This window comes from Plectropomus leopardus, chromosome 2 (assembly GCF_008729295.1).
Source record: "Plectropomus leopardus isolate mb chromosome 2, YSFRI_Pleo_2.0, whole genome shotgun sequence".
Classification (NCBI taxonomy): domain Eukaryota; kingdom Metazoa; phylum Chordata; class Actinopteri; order Perciformes; family Serranidae; genus Plectropomus; species Plectropomus leopardus.
The window spans coordinates 3,587,259-3,610,984 of NC_056464.1; the positions used below are offsets into that span (position 1 = coordinate 3,587,259).

Consider the following 23,726-nt stretch of genomic DNA (forward strand, 5'->3'; position numbering starts at 1 on the left):
TGTGATTTTGACAGAAATTAAGCAAAATTTCCTCAGTTTCAAAGGGTTAATTCATTCAATTTAATATCCTGTCACTATATCAATTTAGTATTTCCAATTTTTTATTATTTATTAATCATTGTCTTTTTTTTCATTTGTTATATATCAGTCTAGACTCATTTTAATAAAAGAAATAAATAGCTCATGGTTTCCATCTCCCCTGCTGTGTTCAGTCTATTATACATATTTAATGGCTCATCAAACCCCTCAACAGCACAGACGCACCACGCAGCCAACATTTCTCTGCCCTTTGCATTTCCAGCCCACTGAGCCCTGCAGGGCTGTGCATCTTACACTGTGCACACGCACACACTCACACACACACATACTGCACACACTCACACACATACTGTACACACAATGCAAGATAAGAAGCCCTTCAGAGGGCCAGCCGCCTGCTAGATTAAAGGAGCAGCTCGATGGTGTAAAGACAGCTCTGTGACTGCACTCCTGTCGAACACAGAGGACGCAGATGAGAGAACAGTTTCTCTCTGTAATTGAAGCTATTGCAGCTAATCTCATCCACAACAGAAAAAAGACTGTATTATACATATCCCTCTCGTTGCTAGGGCAACCATAAGAGTATTTTCATAGTATGCATGCTCATGATAAAAGCCAAGCTATGAGAGATAATTGCCATGGAAATTACTCTTCAACACATCAGCTTATAGCACATGGTGCAAGCCTCACTCTCTATAAATTGCCTCTGAATGATCAGTGCTGTGCTGCTGTGTGTGATGCTGCTGTTTTTCACTGTGTTTCATACTGTTTCTAACAGCCAATCATCTGTTAGATTATGTCAATCTACCATTTTTAATGCATTTTGTGGGTGTATTATCTTTTTCACAGCCAAATTTTCATGTGCTACTGCAGCATTGCACGCTACGAGCTACCAGCTACCAGCTATAAAATAAGTAGATGGGACATTAGCGAAGACATGTTAAAAGGAAACACTTACGGTCCTGCAGGATCTTTGCTGTTAGTCCAGTGTAAAGCCGAAGAGACACAGAGAGAAGCATGGACAAATTGTAATGTGACTGTTAATTATATTAGAGACATATAAACATTCATTCAACATTCAAAGTATCATGTTATGTTATGTTCAGCTCAGTGGTTCCCAACTGGCAGGGTGCATTTTGAGGGGGCTGCAAGCAGGCTGTCCAACTTTGTCAAAGAAAGACATAAATGTGATGCAATTTCAACAGCAGTGCTTTTATTTTTAAAGTACCCTGTCTGTCTTCCTGTAGGGTCATATAATGAATGTTATACTGTTTTTATGTAGCAGAGTAAATACTTGCAACTTTACAGTACAGATGAACATGAGAATGACAGAGAATATAATCTTTTTTTTTTTTTTTTACTTATGGTGTAATGAACACAAAAAAGAAACATAAACCTGTCTTGTAGTGAAGTGCTGTCCCGGTTTCCTCATTTTTAGGTGGGATTCCATTACAGATTTGCACAAAACTTACACGATATTTTTTAAAAATATCGATAAAACACAATCGTGAGATGGCTGCGTTTCCACAGAGTGATGTTATGTGACTTCACCCCACACAATTACATTCCAAGAAGCATGGTGATGATGTTCAAAACATCAGCAGCTTTATTTCTATTGCAGCCACCACACTAGTCGTCAGTATTTCCAAATGAAGGTGTGTTACGAAATGATAATGGAAAGGAAAGCTAATTCCTACCCACAATCACATAGCCATAGTATCATGTGACCTAGAAAAGATTTTTAAAAAAGTGTTTCCACTGCAGTTTTGCAAAATATGGCTTTTCTCAAATCACCTGAAATACCACCTTATGCGAGCATAAAAACTCTTTTTTGCTTTTTTTTTCAAAATTGAAGCATTTCCATTAGGCATATTTTATATTTTCAATTGCAATTTACGCAATTTCAGGGTTAAAGGAAACCCACCTTGTTATATTTACAGCACTGCAGCTGTATTGCCCTGTTTCCTTTATCGCATTATTTTTTGGGATAAGTGGTATGTTTTAGTAGTCTGAACAAGCTGTTCAATTTTTTATTTTGTGAAATCAAATTAAAGAGGTTTAGCAAAAAAGTTTGCAATGAATGGATGGAGATAAACTGAATGGGTATTACATTGGCCTGTATGTGTGGAGTGCGCCTTGACGTTTAAAACAACATTATGCAAGAATTGGTACACTGTAAAAAGAAATAAGTTGCTTTAACTTTAAAATAAATTTGCTAAGGTTTCATGGAGTTAAAGGGAAGATGCTGCATAATGTTGCTTTAAGCTGAAATCTGAACCATTATAGTGAACCAGTTGGGAACCATTATTATAGCTTACCGTTATGTTAAGTAGAGTTGATGTGATTTTATATAATAAAATGTCTAAATTAGTGGTTACAAACATGAGGGAGAGAGAACTGTGATCTATCAAATGAAACAGATGAGTGAGGACTCACCTGTAAGGAGTTCCCGAATCAGCAAAGCGTGAGCAGAGGAGAAAACAACACACAAATTAGGATTAAGATTGCACATCAAATATTTTAACACACTGTCATACTGTATATTTCAACCACAAAAAAGAAAGAAGGCATAAGCCTACACTGTAAGTAATTACTGTTTATTTACAGCCAATCTTCAACGATAAAATACTGTATATGTGTAAAACGCTTTGGTGCTGTAGTTAGCAATGCATTGTGGGTGGCTCCACTTGAAGCAACAGGACGGAGGCCATTAACAGTGTGCTGCTGTCTTACATGACAGGACACTGCAGTATTTTTTGGAAACAGGGTGTTGCATGGAGAATTTGGAGCGCGGTCAGAAGTTTGATTTAAAGTTAGTCTTGTAATTCTGACATTAGGTGAATGCTTTTTGTTTCTCAGTCAGTTTTCTTTTAGAGAAATAGACAAATAATTTGCTCTCAACTCCCAAGGGACATCAGAAACTATCATTTGGACAGCAGTTTTTCCCAAAGAGGACGTACAAAACGGAGGACGTGTTACACATCAACAAGACCTGCTTCATCAAAATTAATGGGTGTTGCATCTACAAATAAGATAATAATTAGAGGGGACATTTTTTGCCAATATCTGGTTCATATTGCTAAGAATGTCTGATATCAAGCTGATGCTCAACAGGTTGTCTATTTAGTTTTAATATGTCATTTATTAGTGACGAGGAGATTTGAAAAGCTCAAACAAGTTGCTTGCTCATGGGCAGTTTGTATTTCCTTTCAACTTTTACTTCATTTCATGTCAGTAAGTGGGACCACGGCATGCTTTTTTTTGACAGCCAGATGCTGTATGTGATTCAAATGGGTTTTGGTTTCTGCAGGGCCACAGGAAAACTGAGGACAGTGAGGTGGTAATTGTATTACACTGAGTTGATGCCAGAAAAGACTTTTATTCATACTGTATCATTTTGTCCCAAATGGTAAATACTTGATTCGAGTAAAAAGCTAGTTTATGTTTGTCCAGTTTTTCTTAAATGCACACTGGGTTTGATTTGACTGAGGTGAAGTGTTGTGCTGACTGACAACAGTCCGATAAAGCTCTACAGCTCTGATCTGACAATAAGTTGGGTAATGTGACTTATTCTAGGGGCCTGACTGTACCCCTTTTCTGCCAAAATTAGTGTGTATGTATGTTTTTTTTAACACGGCCAAACCTGCTACAAATAGGCTAAAGACTCATTTCCCATTGCCAGTAGAGCAGAACTGTGTACACAGCTCTGCAGCAGATGAGTATGCCTTTCTCTGTATGTGTGTGTTCTTTTGTTCGTTTGTTTGTTTGTTTTGGTGTGTAGCATTCAACATCACAGACAGGCTACAGAACAGGTAGACAGCAGAAAGCAGCATGGATGGAGGTTTATGAAGACTTTGTAGCACCTCTTTTTATACATCTCTTTCTAATCAGTCTCTCTTTCAAAATCAGTGCAAGATTATTTGGATCAATGTTTTAACGTGGTGGAGACGGACGGTATGTTAAGGTTAAGGCTGGTTAAGGGGCTGAAATTAATGCAGTCACCTGCGTGTTGTGTTTCCATCAATGCTGATAAATACTTGTGATCACTTCATAGTCATTTGATCCAGGTGTAAATGCTGATTACACTCTCTCCCATTACATTAAAAAGCCAGATGTTAGCAGGTGTTCGTGGGTTGTGGAATAGTGAAGATGCTTAAGTGAGGGGAATGTAATGCAACACCAATAAAAAAAATTATTCAACTGGAGCACATGGTAAACCAAAGCTGTAATATACTAGCTGAAGGTATACATATTTAGCAGTAATTTGAAATTGCCAATCGGTCACACACAATCATAAAGCCACCCTGTGTCAAGAGCTTGACCTTGTGCGTGACACACAATGTAAGGTATGTAAGGTAAGGTGTAAGGTATGTGTTGTGCGTGCACATGTGTGCATGCTGACATTTATGCTGTTACTCACTATTATGTATGTTTTGCCTGCATGTATCATATATTTGATCCAGCTAATGTTGATGTCTGTGCCTTGTCAACAACAGTACAACACCACAGACCTTTTTAGTGAGCTGAAAGAGAATGTATCATATGCCCTTTAGAAATTATTATGTAAAGACGAAAAGTGTGTGTGTGTGTGTGTGTGTGTGTGTGTGTGTGTGTGTGTGTGTGTGTCAGTGTGTGTAAGTGTGTGTGAATTTCTGTGTGTGTCTTGTGTGTGTGTGTCCTGTAGGGATGTGCGGAAAGCACTCATCAATAAAGGTCAAGAGTGCAGTTTGCTGTGAAGCAGATAAGGAGACATAAGGAGAAAGGGGGATGGGACTTTTCATTCTGTCTAGTGAATGAACCCATAAACACACAGTGGAGCATGTGGTGCCTTAGTTAGCTCGGATGAAAAGCTAAGAGAAAGATGAAAAGGTTTAGTATTATTTGAGTCACTATCCACTAAATCTGATCAGTGCCTCTTGCAAAAGCACACTGGTGACTTTGATTACATTCAATGCCTAATAGTGATTTAAAGACCAATACTGAGATGGTTCTTGCATTCTGTGTGCAGTTACATCCAGAGCTACTGGAATGCCATGAACCAAGTCATATATATATATATATATATATATATATAATATATATGGGTCTAAAAAGTTTGCATTCACTCACTCTGCACTCTGCTTCTCCTCTCATCCATCTCATTCCAACACCATTTGATAGGGTAAAGCAACTATTGTTTTTTTGTTTTTTTTTAAGTACTTTTACTGTAAGAAAGGCCTGCAGTCAGTAAAAAATGCTCAAGGCCAGACCTCATTAAAAGATTGATTTAAAATTTTGATCTTTGTATTATGTTTCATTCTATTTATTCTGTTTTCATTTAAAATAATCTGTCGTGTCCACTTTCCACCAGTGCCTAAAATAAAAACATTAAAAAAGTGTTCAATTTTAACACACATTAAAGTTGCATGCATATCTTATTTATCCAAATCCTTGTATGCAATGGGTCATGAAGCAAACATGCAGCCTTTACTGAGTATCATACTGAGCCGTGAGCTGATTCTGTGCTGGAGTGACTGACTGATTGTCAGGAATTAATCAAATCTCTGTCTGAGTGTCACTTTATCACACTGTGCAGAATATATTACAGAGAGGTCACTGGGTTATAAGGGTTTTATCCAAATTGTCTCTGTTGGGCAAGATGTGTGTGTGTGTGTGTGTGTGTGTGTGTGTGTGTGTGTGTGTGTGTGTGTGTGTGTGTTTGTATCAGATCAATAGAGCAGCATAAGTCCAGGGTTGAAAGGTCAGGCTTATAAAGAAAACACAGAAGCAGAGAGAGATGGCGCCATGGGGGCGGCAGAGAAAAAGAAGGCTGAGCAGCTGACGGCTGACTGCTGCGTGCGTGTGTGTTTGTGTGCGTGTGTGTGTGTGTGTGTGTGTGTGTGTGTCAGTGTGCAGTTGTGTATGGAAGATATAGGCCAGGTGTCCTTGGCGCTTCCTCAGTTTTAAATCATTTTTCATTGTGTGTGTGTGTGTGTGTGTGTGTGTGTAGTTAAAGTAAGAACAGAGGAGTAAAAGGCAATGACTCCTCCCTTCCTCCTTTGTGCTTTTGTTCCTAATTCCCTCAGGAATCCATTTGACAGCAGAATCCAGTCAGGCTTTTATACATGTCATAATGGCAGGTATGAGAATGTGTGTGCGTGTGTGTGTGTATGTATTGGATGTATATCTGTATTATATATTAATATGTGCATGTTGGAACCCATGGAGACCCATCATCTCTGTATGTGTAGTGAGGGAGCCACCCAGAGTGGAACCCGATTACCCTGGGATATGAATCCGTCTATTCTCATGATAATCACATGTTAATGGGATCACCGTTTCAGCTCCAGCAACACACTTATGCTTTCATATTTTGAAAATTAATGCTAAATGATTTTGTGCATCAACTTCAAGGTTTGGGGCTAACTGTCTTACCCTAAATCTTTGGCTTTTTGTTGTGTGATAAGAATTTTTAAAGCTATCAGCTATCAACCTCTTGTTTAAATGCTCTTAGCATTGAATTGTAACCCATCTTCTCTGCAGTTTCCATGTTGTTCCCACTTTTTAACTTCAAAGCACATAAACACAACAAGGTCGGAGGAATGACTTCCCAACTTGGAAACTCCAACCTTCTGACATCACATGAGCCCAGCATTAGTCTTGTTTGCTCCACCCTTGTTTTTCCTGCTGCACCTTTTACTGTCAGCCAATCCCTACTTTTCCCTGTGTCCACCTCCCCCAGCTGTGTCTTGTTCTTCTGATTAGTTCCCTGTGTATATATACCTGTGTGTCTCCCTTTGTTCCTGCTTAGTTTGTCTGTGGTCCTCCCCGTTGTCTCCAGCAAGTTTGCTGTTGTCTTCAAGCTCTGAGTTCTGCCTTGTTGGTTTCAGTTTAGTTTTTGATTCATGTTTCATTTGTGTTTAGGTTATTTTTTGAACATTTTCATCGGCATGAAAGCTTGCTTAACACCTGTCTGCCCTTTTTGTTCTGCATCTGGGTCCCCATTTCAACTCATACATGACAGTAGATGTCTGTAAGTGAAAGCAAAGGCCCAGCAGAATAAACGGTTAGGTTTCACTTTCAATGCTCAATTAACAGTCCAGTTAATTAACAGTCCAGCTCCAAAAATCTTTTTGTGGGTATGGATAAGATATAAGATAAGATAATCATTTATTAGTCCACAACGAATAAATTTGAATTATTATAGCAGCAAAGGGATATCAACGCTAAGAATGTACAAGTAAACAGGCAATGAACAGATCCTGTGAGATGGTGATGTCACTTCACGCAGGCTTGTGGTGTTCCTCTGTTGTGTGTCATAACAAAGTTACATGTTGTTACAGTAACGCCAACTACTGGCCTGCCATGCATACTAAAGCGTTTTTGTTTTTTGCGAATCTGTGTACACAAGTATTGTTCTCACAATGTTATCATATGAATGCAGATTTTCTTAAAAACACAGAGTAAAGACTTTTCTGTTATAAATAGGGCTGGTCCTCACTAAACATGGCTTCAGACTCATTAACTACACCCACAATGCACCCTGTTTCAGTCCTGCAGGACAGCTTTGTGAAATGTCATGCATCTTTCTCTCCACTATGTTTCCTGTCTCTCAGCCAAGTTCTTTGACTAAATAAAATGTGTGACAGTTTTTAGTGCGGCAGTTATATCATTTGCTGTAACATATTGAATGAAAGTGGATCTGATGATTGCTGAGTGACTTACGGTCTTGTGGGACTTCGATGGGTGCCACTTCATGCCACAGTAGCAGCAGTAATGACACGAGAGCCAGGGCCACATGGCCGCCCTGCCCCAACATCTCTCCCCCTCCAATTGGCCGGCCTCGCCCCTCACCTCTCCCAATTGGCTAGGCAGTTCTCCTGACAGCCGCGCTGAGGACCTGAGAGCACAGACCCAGAGACAGGGACAGATGGTTAGGATGGAGATGGCATAGTAGACAGCACAATATATCTACAGTATAAACTGTGTGTGTGTGTGTGTGTGTGTGTGTGTAGGTGAGCGTGTAGCTGTGTATGTACTCTGGCATGAGACCGTGTGTCGTATCTGGCCTACATTCACAGCTGAGTCCCTGTGTGGCTCCCCGGAGAGAGCAGCCGAGAAACAAAGCCAAGGAACAACTCTGAGCCATTCATTCTTAAAGTGAGATCAGCCTCCAATCACAAGCTGCTTCCCAGTCAAATGTAGATCGGTTTATAATCCGCCCAGAAATGATGGTGAGATTCCACTGATGGAATGATGCCGATAACCTCATGTCTTTGCTACAATGTATATTTTCGTAATCTTTTTATCATTTGAAACCTAAATAAGTTGATTTGATTTCTCTCAAAAGCAAAGGGAGAAGGCAAGAAGCAACTTAACACGACAAACCCTTGCAAAAAAAATACAAAAAAGTTAAAAGAAAATTACCTGAAAAAAACAAAAGAAACAAGAAAAGGACCTAAAAAGTTCAGAAGATCAAGAATATATACTCTATGTATATATTTTATGTATTTTATTATATTTTTCTGTAACTTAATTTTACATGTAAAATTATTATAATTATAAATATAGTTTTCTGGACATCCAAAACTAAGCTTCAGTGTGGCCCAGTCGCCAGAAGAAAATGGCATTGTACGATTTTGAAAACCATTAATCATGTACCATATCAGCATCCTTAAAGTGTTGTACTATATAAGCTGAATGTGTCATTATGAGATGGAGGAGATGGTGGATGGCCAACATATTCTCATCGTGACTCGTCAAATAGATGTTCATCAGATGCATTTATTCATTTTCAAAATAAATCTACAAAGTCTGTAAAATACCCCCTATTTAAATGTATTTTAGTGTGCAACACAAGCCCATGGTTAGTTTAAGAAAAACATCTTAGTTTGGCTCTAAAAATATCGTATGGGAAGCAGGCTTTGGGCTGAAAGTCCTGGGTTTGTTGCACTCATACACCTCCCCTGTAGCCCACCCTAAAGGGACTCTCCAGCAACTTTTATTTACTTGTGGTTACTGGCAGCATTTCATACTGATGGCGTCCAGTGGGTTATCATACTGCTACAACAGGTGCTGACCAGCCAAGTTATAAACAGACAGCACCCGGTGACATATCATACCACCATGACAGGTGCCGTCCTGCAGCATATCATACCACCGCCAAAAGTGGCTTTTGGTCTTCTGACGCCAAAATCACTGACATAGAGGCGGTACTTGACGACTTAGGAATGACAATGGGCTGAGATGGTATGTCAACTTGGGGAGCCACCTGCCAAAATGCAGACTACTGTTCCAGATTAACAAACAACAAAACGAGTCAGTCAGTGCTGTATTACAGAAACTTTTTAAGCACCAAATATGGGTGTTTGGTAGCTCCCAAATTGCTTTTCCTACAGGAACAGTGACACAAAAACTGACTGTTTTATACCAAGACATCGCAACCAAGGATTTTTTGTTCCTTAACCTACCACACATTAATGAAAGCACTGCTGAAACTTAAAGTTTCAAAGTACCCGCTACATAACTATATGCAAATGTATGGTATCCATGGTTTGCATGAATATACAATACCAACCTTTTTCTGGTGAATGTGGTTATTCCTTGTCTTTTGCCCAGTTAGGACTTTCTTAAGCCGGCAAAAACAGCACTGAGTGCTAAACCCAAATAGGAGTTTTGGATTGACCCTGCAGAAGCTTGAAGGCCAGTGACAAAACAGACATTACATCCATGTTTTTTTACACTCAGTGGTCTGAACTCTTCCTATTCAGCAGCCAGCCCATGAGCCAAAGATTTTTTAATTTACTCCCCACCACCTCCACACGACAGCCAGGTCTGTGTACTGGAAACCATGCCAGGACCACCTGCCCACTGTTAATCCCTGTCCCCCATGCTGCCATCCCCCACCAGGATCAATCCTTCACTTTGCTTCACATCACACCAGAGCTCAAAGATATGACAACAGGATAAATTATACAAAATCAGGTGGGAGTGTGGGGGTGGGTGTTTACCATAAGGTTGCCATTTCTAAATGAGGGCGGAGAATGTGACGTAACACAAAAGACTGCTGAGGAGCTGAGGAGGACTGTGACTGCAGTGGGCACACCCTGTCAACTGTTACTGAGTCAACTCAGCACAACTGGGATTTCTTAATTCCAAAAACTAATTCATTAATATTAATGTATTATTAATTACAGCAACACTACAACAAGAAACATTAGTCTTATACAAATGACATGCTAAGCTCGAAAGCAATTAAATGCACTTTTGCTTAATACAGTAGGGTTCTGCTCTCCATTGTTTACCAACCTGTTCTCCAGTCTGTTTGTGACGACGAACTTGGCACACTATAAACCCCCACACACACAGAAAAGCATACATGTCTGCTGCAGAGCCGTGTATACAGCTCTGCTTTATTAGCAATGAGAAAGGACTCATAGCCTACTTTTAGCGGGTTTTCCCCGTGTTTAACAACCTGCATACTTGCTAATTTTGGTGGGGAAGAGGTATCACAGTAGTGGCTTAATTCGGTTATAGTTTCAGTAGTTTACTACACAAAAAAGAAAAAGAAAAAATCTAATATAGCTGAATCACCATGCAGACATAACTGCAGTTGAGCTACCAGCAAGCTACAGCAAAATGTAGCTAAACTTCTAATTTGTAGCTCACTACTGCCCAAAACTGCTTAGGCTACTTCATGTGGTATGATGAGCAGCTTATGGTGGCTAGGTGGCTAATATTAGTTAATGCTGGTTTCGATATAGCACTGCCGTAAAGAGTCTTTTTTTTATTATTATTTACTTTTTTTTAACTTTTCTCTACTTGTGCTTCGATTACACTGAGATTTGACCCTCATTTTAGCAATTACCATTTTTACAGTTTAAACATTAATTATTTTTATGGATTAAATTAGCCTTCTAAGCTAACTCTGGCTCAATTACTCATTTCATTGCTTGATGTTAATTTAGATGTTCAGCAAATGTTACAGTTCCTCTCATGATAAAAAGATCCAAAATCAAAAAAATTACATCAAACTGCTTGTGATTAGCATGGAGCACTGTGGAGGTCCATTAGAATAATTCTATGACAATAATATTTCATGATGAATAGAAAAACTACTTGCTTCCAAATTCATCCAAATCAGCCTTTGTCTTTTTAAACGATGAGCTGTGAAATAACACAACAGAGGGGACACAACAGCTTTTTGTCCTCGGGGCAGTAGCCAGATTCACCCAAAACCTGCAAACACCTACCACACACACATACACACACACACACACATTATGCACAAACCATCTGGTGGTATGTCAGTCCAACACTATTCAACTAAATAGCTAATCTGCCCCTGGGGAGCTAATATCCCCGCATTGGCTGGCATGAGGTGCCAATCAAAAAAAAAAAAACACACATACACACACACACACACACACACACAACCACATACACAAAACATGCATGGATGCAGATCCACAGGGAGGTACAGTACATGGTCACACATGGATGAAGACACACCCCGACACACCCTCACACTCCACACAGCATACATGCACACACACATACAATAACGCACTCATATCTCTGAAGCCCAGCTGTTGTGAAACTTAACCAGGGCAACCCCATCTCTGTTAATTACTGAACTCTTTTCAGCACACACACACACACAAACACCACACGCACAGACACATGCACACATACACATAAAGACACAAACACACAAACACCAAACAGAAAGAAGAGCAAAGGGAAGGGATTAGATTAAAAAGAGCATGCCACACAATCCACAATGAGCCTTAAAACAGAAATCTGCTTTGCATTGCAGATGTGTTCCCAGCAGAAAAGTCACAGAAAGAGAGAAATCAAGATAAAGAGGGAAGACACAGAGAGCGATATGGACAGAGAAGAAAGAGAATGGCAGTGAAATCTCTGAAATAGGTCAATGTTTCTTCCCACGTGTGGAAGCCTCTCCACACACTGCAGTGCATTATAAATGATATCACACAGAAATACTGAGAGGCTGAGTGCACATGCAGGCGAGGAATAAGGCTCAATGAACGTCACACGCTACATACTACACATGCCCTAACCTGGCTGTGGAAAACCGCAGCTGTGCTGCAGACTGCATAGACCTGGGGCCCGTTTTACAAAACTGTCCTCAAAGGGTTGGCAGAATTTTCCTCCATAAATGTTAATCACAAGTACTGCAAATATTTTTTCAAGCCCAGAATCAGCAACTATGAAAAACTACGTAGAATAAAATAGAGTGGCAAAGGGATGACGTATTATTGTAGGCCAACCAGGAAGTCAGTTTTGCACTCGTTCACTCGTCAAAAACCTTATGGGATTTATAAATGTGATTTTCGATTATCGCTACAAATAAGCTCTGTGACGAAGTTTATGATACTTACACATTTGGTTAAGAATGACAATCTTCACATAGGAACGCCACTTTTGTGTGTTTTGAAGCATAAATGAAATCAGAAACAAAAAGCTATTGTTAGGCTATACATGAACTACATCATGGCCACATGACTTTAACGTCACAACTACAAACACTGTATAAACACGTTAAAACACAATCTAAAAACATTATAAACTGATAAATCTACAAGTTCGAGTGCGACTCTGTAAAGCTGTAGAGGCGGACAAGTGGGTTCAATGAGTTTCTGTGATGGTGTGATGACGTCTAACGTCCACGACAAACACTGTAGTCAGATTTAGCCACCTCTTTTAAGACAAGTAAAACCTTAAAAGTTCAAAAATCGGTTTTAAGCGTATTTTATGTTGCAGAACAAAACGTCTAAATATCTTTAGTCTGCGTTAACCACAGACCTTATTTAACACATTTGTGCAAATTAATATTAATTAAAAAACCCATTCAAAAAGCCCAGAGACTTCAAGACGAGGGAACTGAAAGTGCTGAAAGGCAAACTTCACCACTCTATTATAAAATGTTGAGCTCATTTTTTTTTATATATATATATATTCCTAATGGTACTGTTTCAAGGGTTCACTTGGTGTCAGTAACAAGGAACTGGTACAGTCCTGATCATGAAAACAGCTCAGCGAAATGGGAGTGGATCATGATGTAAGAAAAAGTACAATTATTGTGTTAGTCCGACTAAAACTGACCTTTTAAAATATATGTTAACATGTTAGTCTGACTGAAATAGTACTAAATCAAATTTCTCAGAGTCAAAGTAACATTCCTAGATAATGTGGTTGGGGGTTGATTTACTCTATCATGTATATGCCTCAACCAGACCTGTATTGGCCCAGGCGTTCTGCACCTGCTCCATAGTGCCTGAGCTGGGTTTTGACCTGAGTGCATAAATTCATAGAAAAAAGCAGAGAAAAACAAAAAGAGAAGAAGGAAAGAAAACAGACAAGAAAAATGTACCAAGTAAAGTGTAGTGTACATTTGAAATGTACAGGGCCAACATATCCATGTTTTCATCTTTTTTAAGCAACCCATTTGCCGCTTTCTAACTTGTTTGGTATGTGACAAAATAGATCAAATGGCAGAAGGTCCAATAGCAGCTAGCTGAAAGAGAGAATAACTTCACCTATCGCGTCTGACATATTTCTGTCAATAAATTTACTCTCTCCCGGTGCTTGTATATTGGGACAAGGACAAGTCCAATTAAATGGTCTAATCGAGCTGTAACCGTAGCTCCACTTAACTGTGCGTGTAAATGTACTGACTGTGTAGGTTAAAGGTTTCACAGGGTAGTCTGGGGGACACTAACAACGGGCAGCTTTGGACTGGCTGGCTGCTCTCACAGAATGATGGTGTACTCAACTGTAGGCTGTTTCTCATTTCTAGTTGACATAGTTTGGTTTACACATGCTGTGAGACACACACACACACACACACACACATACACACTTGGTGACCTAAAAGACTAGCAAATACACAACCAGGTCAGAGTTACCTTCATTTAGCTTAAGGTGCACAACCTCAGGCACACATTATAATCACACACACACACACACTGAGTATTTTCCCTAACATTACATCAAAGGGTGCATCACAGAAGCTATTAGACAAATGGATGCAATTTTGGTCTGCATCTGCCTTCTGCGCCCTGTGCTACAGGCTCTAGCAGAGACAGACTGGCCTGTTGCGGGCTATTTCTAAATTTAACATGTTCATTTGTGCTTCACAGTATAGTGTGTATCACTGAGCACTGCTTAGTGACCTTCCATGAGTTTTGCCAGAAGCACGCTCAGAGTGCAAATTACGACCAAGAACGATAACATAAATGTTAACCTACTTCCAGAAACTGCATTAATTTGCTAAATTAGACCATTAAGGCAACTGTTCTTTAATATTCTATGACTTACTCCCTTATTTCAGATGAGAGTAGACTACAGATAGTTTATTATAAATGCAGGAAATTACATTTTCCAGTCATGTGGGGTCAAATGGAGAATGAATTAATTAATCTGAAGACTTATTTTCTTATCATAACCCTCACGTTTCATACTTCTTAAGAGACAGAAACTAAAATGCAAGAGCTGAACAATTCCTAACCATCATTTAAACTGCAAAGGCAAGCATGATGAGTATTAATGTTACAGCTACAAACACAAGGTCCACTTTCTGAGAATGAATGAACCATTTATAACAACAGTGTGAGCAGATTTGAAAAGGATGTGCTCTTTGAGGGAGCTCTGTAACAGCAGATCACATACTGCAGACACTAGTGTAGGATATATACTGAAGATGTCTTCAAAATAAATGGTGCAGATGAGTCTTTTGTTGTCTTATTTTTGCCTTTTATTGTCATCCTTTCCTTCAGGATTGTGCATGTACAGCTTTATTGTGCTTCCTCTTTGTCCATGCAGAGAGAACATTCATATTCAATTATGCCTATCCCCATCCCAGAACACACAAACACTCACACAGTCTTTGTACCAACTGCCACTGTCCCATTGTTCCTATGACTGTGAGTTTCCATTAGTGTTGATTTGGATAATGCTGAGTGCTAATGGTGCTCTACAGGCACAAACACAGTGAGGAAAGGGATGAGGTCGTGAAATGACACTGTTTTCATACAGATTTTGAGTGTGCATTTTAGTGTGTTTACATGTGTATAAACATGTCCCAAAACCGGAAAATCCCTAATTCCACACTTGACTTCCATTTAATGGCTTTGCATGTAATTGTGCATGTAGAGCACATATGAATCTTAATGCCAATGCCTGCGAACAGGGCCAGTCTGTATTTATGTGTGCGTGAATCCTTCTGCTTTGTATTAGTTAAAGCTTTTGCTTTGCTGTGCTATGTGCAGTTTTCAACTCCCCAAATATTAAACACCTTTGGCCTCACTCAAGAAATGTGAGCAGAATGAATTGGTGTGTTAAGTGTTTGCAGAAGGAAATTTAGGTGTGTTCTGGCATTCCTCAATGCGTTAATAGTTTCAATCTGTTCATAGGTACTAACGAAATCTACGACTGTGTCTGACTGCTCATAGAGCTTGTGTGAACAAGGAATGCAGATTTCTTATAATTGCAATTTACATTATAAGAAATTACAATTTTAATTCAGATTTTGCTGTGTTCACAATATGCAGATGCCTTTGAAACAGGAAACTTAAACATGACAAAATTGTAGAAATAAAACACACTTGGCTATATTAGTTTTATGGCTATATTGGTTGGCAATTAGCAGGTTCAGTGATTAAACATAAGTGATGGCTGTCAGAACGTAGAGCGATTTGAGATCCTGACATAGCTTAGAATGAAGGCTGCTTAACATAGCTTAAAGCCTGACCTGCTCATGCTTATCTATTTTTTGTTTTTTAGGTGTCTAAAATACATCTTGCAGCTGACCCCACCTACAGCGGTGCATTTCTTACCTCTTACTCCGGCCTGCTTCTTCAAACTGGGGACGGGCTGACTGATATCCACTGGCGGTTACACACTGACTGTGGATAAGTACTTCACACAATCCCACTTCAAAAACTGCAAACTACCCTTTTAAGTTTTGGTGGAAGGCTGTATTATTAACAGTGGATCTATGCTGTTCTCCATTTATCAGTGTGACATACATTACATTTAATCCCACTTCTTATAAATTATATATTCACTGCATGTAGTATATGCAGTGAATGTAGGTCATACAGATCTATGCTAAGTTAGCATGATAAAAAGACAGACAGATATAAAGTCTTGGTGAACCTTTTCTTTTTTAATTAAACCCTCTTTCTCTTGCAGAAAAAGCTTGTTCTAAATATAAATCTTTCACATTTTTTCTCTGTTTTTTTTTTCCGCTCTGAGACAGTGGCAAAGCTAGAGGCAATAACACATTATCTGCCCCTTCAACCATCTCTCTGACCTCCATATACTCCCCAAACACAGCACCACCAATTCTGCTCTACAAACGCCCCAAAAATAGCCCTACACCCATCACACACAATTACCCTCAGCACCACAGTGCTTCAATAGCTAGTGGGAGCTCTGCACGCACATAAATAAATACTGAATGTAAAAGCAAGCCTGCAGTCAAAGAAATCACAAACAAAATCAACTGCAGGAAAGTAATACACACAAAAAAGGCCTATATACATTGGACCACTTGGGACCTCTGATAATTCGTAGTAATCCCAGAGGTCATCTGTGATCTTAATTTGGTGTAAATCTGCCATATCCATAATTTGTCAAGTTATACTTTAACCACCTATTACCTACAATATTTCCCAAAAACAGAGGTCATGTGATTCTATAATCGTTAGTGTCAAATTTGAGGAAACTCCCTCAAGACCTATTTGGACAGACAGAAATGCAACTCGAAAACATAATGCTTCCCATCATGGCTAGCACTGGCACAGAGGGAAAAAAAAAACCTTTGACACATTATCAGAGAGATTGTTATCCCTGTTACTTAGAAGTAAACGGTAAATGGTCTACACTCGTATAGCGCTTTTCTAGTCTTTTGACCAGTCAAAGCGCTTTCAATCTACATGTCCCATTCACACACTGGTGGCCAAGGCTACCATACAAGGTGCCACCTGCTACCTAGTAACCTCTCACACACTCATACGCTGATGACGGACGCAGCATGGGGACCAATTTGGGGTTCAGTATCTTTGCCCAAGGATACTTCAGCATGTTGACTGGAGGAACCGGGAATCAAACTGCTGAACTTTTTATTAGAGGACGACCCGCTCTACCTCTGAGCCACAGCCTAATTAAACCAACCACTTTTATGTGCTGTTGTGTGTCATGTCATTTATGTCATTACATGCCATTTCATGTCCTGTCCTGCTTCACTTGTGTGTGTGTGTGTGTGTGTGTGTGTGTGTGTGTGTGTGTGTGTGTGTGTGTGCTCCTGGTTTTAGGTGCAGCTCACTAGTGATTAGTGATTGATTGACAGCTTATTGAGAGCAGCACTGTGAGGCTGTGGGCGGGGCCTATATCTGTAGCTTCATGCTCTGCTCACTCTCTCTGTTTCCCTGCAGCAAGACCTAGCTTTTGGTGATTCATACTTTTTTTTTTGAGTTAAGAAATGTGATTCCTTTCCATACAACCTGGTGTTGTGTCCTTCCTTATTTTGTAGCTCTCGAGCCAGTAGTTATATAGGTACATATGTTTATTTATATAAATGTGCACACACTTACTAAGTCCATTGTTAAATGAGAAGCTGGGCCACCTTCCTAAAGATTAATGAGCTGGTGAAGTCTCCACAGTATATTCTTGTGAGGAATCATGTCAAACATGCAGCACTGATTAGACAAAAACATAGACTTACGTTCACTGATGTGGACACTTAGCCTCCGTCTGTCCGGCCACTCTGTCGTCACCACTCAACAGACCTGACAAGACACAAAGGCAACACATAAACAATAGATCAACCTCTTGAACGAACAAATGACCACATACAGTTCCCTCATCTGACTAACTATTCAAAACCTGGATTGACATCACTTTTCTTTTGCTGCTTTCAGATGTCTTCACAAGTATAAACCTTTGAAGCCTGAGCAAATTGTTGACTTTCTTTTAAAAACCTGGGGGGAAAGGCAATGAGCTTACTTGGCAAGAAATAAGCCACTAGTTGCAAGAAATTAGTAATTGTTTAAAAAAATGTACAAAAACTATTTTTTATTAAATTTATTTTATTAGTTATTAGGTTTTTTATTTCCTTTTTTGTTTTTTATTTGTTTTATTTTATTCTTTTTTTTTTTTTTTTTTTTTTTTTTTTTTTTGGTTTTTGTTTTTTTTTCTAAAGTTTTAGGTAATTTTCCTGTACTCTTTACAATTGTTTTGCCAATTTTGGGGCCATATCTTGCTCAAGGTTTTGGAAAAAAAATCAAGCCAATTTGCTCTGGTTTCAAATGGTTAAAGCATCATGCAAAAGTTCAACAGATGTCCGTTATTATATTATTCCAAACAAGCAACATCTGTGGTCGCTCTGGCACGCTGTGTTGTAAAGTAATAACCAGATCTGTTTACATCTAAACCAGTTTATTGTGCAAAGAGAGACAGTTTGCAATAAAATAAATGGAAGAAGAAGACTCCAGTCAGATGTGCTGACTGCTCATTAATGGGTGCAAGTCTGAGTGCAGGAAGAAGCAGTAAATACAGTCGAGCAGACAGTACACACTTACACACACACACACTCACGCCTCAGGACTGTCTGCAGCAGTGTTGTTTCTTCAACTATGTGTTTTTGCTTTCAAAGAGCTCGTCTGCTGCCCTTAGGATCATAGGATGCTCTTTCCCTCTCTCTTTGTATCCTTCTTGTCTGTGTTGCTGCTGCTGCACACACTCACACACAAACTCACACTGACACACAGTCTGCCTGGAGCTCTGAGGAGAAGCCTCTCTGAGAATATAAACCACAAAAACATGCTGCATCTCCAAAACAGATTGTGCTACAATGACAACAAGCTTTCAGTCAATACAACAAAACCGTATTTCACTGTGAAAACAACACTTTTCAAACACAGCTGCTGCTCTGCCCACACACTGCTGACTGCACACAGTTCAGTTGGAGGGTCAGATGTGTTACAGTAGCAGCGAATTTAGCCTGTAGCCTCCAGCCTGCAGCAGAGAGAAGCAGCGGTCTACAAAAGGTCTGCTAAGCTCACCTTTTTCTAGCTCTCACCTCCAGATTATTTTTTATTTTACAGACTTGTCGACTGTCAAGTGACATCACTTGAGGCAACTTATTAGACTTTAATTACTTTAATGTGTAAAATTCATGGAGAGTGCCTCACCGGATAAGATCGTATCGAATTGTATAAATATAGATAAGATAAGATAAAACTTTGTTGTCTATTCTCACAGGAATTTTGTCTAACATCTAGTGGCTAGTTGACAGCTCAGTAAATTAGCTTTTTAAATTAGGTTTTTTTGCACCAAAACAACACGTTACATGAGCTATTGAAATTAGATGAGTACATGTCAGTGGATCATTTTAAGTCTATGCTAGATAATGTAGTTACTGCACAGTGCTTTGTGCTTTTTCACAGACATGATTATTTATTGTTTTTATTGCCATCATTTTTACAGTTTTTCCTTCTGTTGTGTTGTTATGCATTTTCCTTTTTCACTGGTTGTAGATCGTTTGCTGTTTAATCCCTTTCACCTTTTTTTATTGATTTTATTGCAGTTTGTTTCTTTCAATGGCCATTGCTATGAGTTTTGTTGTTGTTGTTGTTGTTGTTGTTGTTGTTGTTGTTGTTGTTGAAATTGTTGCTATCATATGTTGTATATCCCTTTAGCCCACTGAATGTGAATCCAGGGCATTGCTATAAAAGAGTTTATAATGCCCACTTAATTTCCCACAAATAAACAATAGCTGATAACATCCACATGGTCCAAACAATCAACAGAATGACATAAAACACTCTGTTTTATGGCCACTGATCCTGTCCTCTGCTCAAAGGGTGAGTAGCTCCTGAATTCCATTGTTTTACCAATTTGCCAACATTTGTGGCCACTGCTCTTCCTCACTGAGTAAGCTGCTCACTACTGCGCACTGTTCTTTATATCTCCCGCAGCAGGTCGCACGCATGACACACTGTAAGATCATCACATCCATCACATCCATGATCCTGTCCTGCTGGCTTGTCCTTTTAATACGCTTTCTTTCTGCACTGTTACCACCACCCTGATCATACCTTATATACAGCACGGCAAGGCGGCATGAAGGGTTTAGGTAGCCATTATCATGCATGCTGGTGGTGCTGCTGAGCTTCTGTCTCATTTGGCTGCATTTCTCAGCAACCTTATTTTCTCCGGCTAACACAAGAACATGTATGAGTATGACAAGATGTTAGTGAACATCAAAAAATCATAAAGGTCTCTGTGTGTATCTACTGAGGGCTATTTTGGGTCGATCTCAGTAACCTAATGGAATGAAGACAAATGTGCTGTGCTTTGTTGTGGATACGGTTACATTTTATAGAGGAATTTTTGCAATTAAATTCTTCTGAATGTAAAAGCATCTTTTAGTGTACTCTGCTGCATTCTACAAAGTATATTTAGAGTGGTTACAGTTTCAAAATATCAACATTTATAAGCTGTTACATCATCCTTAACTCCATCTGATGACTTAAGAGTTCATCAGATACATGTTCAGCAGTTCACCCCCCTCTCACTATGGTATAGCACATATTGAACATCTGGGGGAGGAATGTTTAACTGGGTTAAGTGCATTGCCAAAGGGCACAGTAGTAGTATGCCCTACTTGAGGAGACTGTGTGTGTGAGTAAGACTGCAGATCTGTGTGACACTACTGACATGCACAGCAGAGACTCTCTTCGTCAGCTTGTTTCACAGCAGCAAAAACTACAACAGCAAGTTATACTTTCTCTCAGTCAGGGGAGACTGACAAGGCTTAATTGCCTTGTTAACCCTTTGAAACCTGAGTAAATCTGATAGATTTCTTTCCCAAAAACAAACCAAAAAAATAAATAAATAAAATGAAAGTTAAAAAAGAAGAAGGAAATAACTTGGGAAAAAAGTGCTTAAAAATAATAATACTATAACATAATTTTGAATATATAATTATGATAATTACAAATATAGCTTTCTGGACATTGGTTTCCTAGTTTTTTTGGTATTATAATAAATATTTTCTTAATTTACTAATTTCTTTCAGTTTGTGGGACATTTTATGCCACCTATGCGTCATATGCGTCTGAATGCAGCGCTAGAAAAGTGATTACCCATCATAAAACAGACTTAATTCAACTCAACAGAAATAAAATAAAACTCAGACAAACCATCTTGGTTACTCTAGCTAGTAATCTGGATAGTTAGTCCACTGATCCAATAATCACCAGCTCCAGTTTGGTTGAAATAAATCCTTAATTCAACAAGTTAGATGTAAAAAAAAAAACATGACGTTCTTCCCTGCAGTCGCTCTGTGCCTGCTGGCCTCCAGCTGTTTACAGTCCTGTAACTTCTCCCTCCACTACTAGGTGTCACAGTTTTTTTCACCTCAGCTGCCTGTTCCACCACAAGAGACTGGAGACTGAGCCCTGGTGGTGCATGCTGTGCAGAAAGAGGAGTGCCTGTATTATGATGGTATTGAAAAAAATACATTCGGGATTTCTAATTGTCCTGGTATACTGCGATACTGCCCAAGCCTTATGTATGAGATGAACTGAAGGCTGACAGATGTGCAAAATGGTACCTTTTTAATCATCTGAGTTTTGCCATTTGGAAGATTTGCCAAAGACACTTGCCTCAAACATTGCGTGCAGCAATAGCCCACATCCACCTCGGACAGCCCCGTGGTGCTTGCTTCCCCTTCCACCACTAGGTGTCTCTGAGTCTTTCAGCTCAGCTGCATGTGCCACCAATAGAGACCAAAGGCTGAGCTTGGTGGTGCATGCTGTGCACTACATACAGTGAGTTTAATAGAAAGATAAGTATGATCATCAGACACACAGCTGCTCTGTGGAGCTTCATGTTTAGCCTGATTTCTCCACAGGACTTCTTTCTACTGACATTTTATAAAGGACTGTTTGCTATAACTTAACAATGTTTATGTTACCATGTTAGCCTGGAGCAAAGGCTGTTATCTAAATGAAATTAGCCCTAAAAAACATACATCACTTTTGCGATCAGTCGGCTGATATAATACACCTTACATCTCGAGCTCATTCTGTTAACACTACTTTGAGATCAAGTAATGAAGTCTCAGAGGAAGAAGATAATCACAGAGTAGACAGAGCTGTACAGTAAAAACATGACCCTCAGTAACATACAGTAAATCTGGTGAACAGAAGCTGAAAGCACTGAGCAACATTTGGTCTTAATGTGATTACAGTCCATTAGTCATGCTCTAAATCTATCGTCACATCTCCAGAGAAGGGACTTCTGTCAAATGATCCTGCAGAGGAACAGAACGTGTCACTAGAATGCCATACATTCTTTGCAAGTGCAATATTGACAGCCTGGTTTGTTGATTCTACACTCATCTTTAAAAGAAAAGAAAAACAATAAAAAATACTGATTATGGCATGAAACCAAAAACTCATTAAAGAAACAGATTGGAACCTTCTAAAGACCTTTCTTATAAAATGATGAATGTTGCTAAATTTTATTGTTTCATTGCTCCATTGCTTCATTGCTTTTCAAATGTTACTTTTTCTTATATTTTCAGCTTCACAATGTGTTATTTCTAATTTCCAGACATTTTCTGTATACAGATTGTATCCACCACCACTAACATTCTGGTTATGCCTCTCTGTTACATCGCATGTTGGTTTGTAGCACAGTGGTTCCAAACTGGTCCACAAGTGGATTTTGGATCCTTTCTGAATGGACTTCAAGTTACTCATAAAGAAGTCAAGTTTGTAAAAATCACACGTTGTTTGGAAGTACATTGACACACTCACAAAAATTAATCATTTTTAATATACTACCTGCAAAGAAGATGGATGATTTTGATTGATGACCACAGTCTGTGATATGTCAGTGATTAGCAACACTGATTGTGACAGTGTACCAAGTGGAAACAGCATGTATTTTCTCAATATGTTTTTATTTTTTTAAAAAAAGGTGTCATCAGGTGGAAAACAGTAAAAATGACAAATTCCAAGGCAAAAGCCCAGAATGATACCCGGAAATAATACAATGTATGTTTTTATGCTTTGATGGCTGTGGGATCAAATACTGCAGTTTAAATGGGTTTCGGTGCAGCATTTTTTGCACTTAACAGTCCGAATGCAATAATTTTGTTTCCACAGTGTACTTTTGACTAATTGTAGGAGCTGAGCTGAAAATTACAAGATTAAACAAAAATACACAATCTTGCTAAAGTTTATGCCATATGCACAAACACAGCCAAAATGATCAAAACATTGAGAATGAAAAGAATAATGTACCAAACAGTCTTTAGGGGTAATTATATTCCAAAATGTTAGAGTGTTCCTTAAAAATTACAGGAAAAGAACAATAGAAGCCAGTATGCCAGCTCTGTCTACATGACCAGGAGAAACATGTGTCCAGCTTTGAACTGGGTGTGTCTCCACGCAGACTGTAAACAGTAAAGATGCACTCAGTGTGTGAGGTGAATAAAGAAAGGACTGATGTTGTTGATGCTGCTCTCTGTGAACGGCTTTCAACAGCCTCATGGGACAATAAGAAGTGTGTGTGTGTGTGTGTGTGTGTGTGTGTGTGTGGGCACTTTGATGTCCAGTCTATCACCTGCAATTCCCTGATCTATAACAGGTCTAGCACTCACCAGT

General features: G+C 39.1%; 1 long non-coding RNA gene across 1 annotated transcript in view; it reads right to left on the reverse strand.

The window, feature by feature from the left end:
• Nucleotides 1-992: 992 nt before the first annotated feature.
• Nucleotides 993-23,726, reverse strand: part of LOC121952127 — a 45,947-nt gene continuing 23,213 nt past the window's right edge. The window contains exons 3-5 of the long non-coding RNA XR_006106430.1: nucleotides 17,771-17,834; nucleotides 7,744-7,918; nucleotides 993-1,015 (exon numbers count right to left, since the gene is read on the reverse strand). This is a non-coding gene — a long non-coding RNA (uncharacterized LOC121952127). The remainder of the gene's footprint in view (nucleotides 1,016-7,743; nucleotides 7,919-17,770; nucleotides 17,835-23,726) is intronic.